Raw genomic sequence first — 597 nt, 5'->3', positions numbered from 1 at the left:
TTCGAAGATGGCTTTGGGAATTCTAGAGTTTGAAGCTTTCACCCATCCAACCCATATGGGTATTTGGGGCTTTCACCCATAAATCCCAACCAAATCGGTCAAGCAATGATAAAACCTGTCAATATGAACTACTACAGCAAAGCTAACGATAACAAACCACACATATTTTAATCCCTATTCATACATAACCCCAAGACGGAGATCTAGCAACACATAAGATAAATAAGCAAAGATATACCCATGATCTCCGTTGAAATGATTTATTGAAGACTAAGTGAATGTTACTTCAAACTTTGGACCCCCACAAATCTCCATTAGAAGTGAGTTATTCCTCCACTTAGAGGCTACTCCTATGTATTCTTCATCCAAAATTTATACAATATTTTCTTCTCTAAGTATGGAGGCTATGAACTCAAAAACAAAACCTAAATATTTAGGAAAGTGGAATATCATGAATTATTTGGGTTTGAGTCTTTTTGTCAAATTTGGGATCAGCCACGTGCATTTATAATTTTGCCCTTGGTCTGCATTTTTCCGCCATGCTGCGATCGTACAAGATTGGCCGCAACTGTGGCTGCCACGACCACGATTAGCTTC

The sequence above is a fragment of the Capsicum annuum genome, chromosome 9, assembly GCF_002878395.1.
Source record: "Capsicum annuum cultivar UCD-10X-F1 chromosome 9, UCD10Xv1.1, whole genome shotgun sequence".
Lineage (NCBI taxonomy): Eukaryota > Viridiplantae > Streptophyta > Magnoliopsida > Solanales > Solanaceae > Capsicum > Capsicum annuum.
This window is presented reverse-complemented; position numbering follows the sequence as displayed.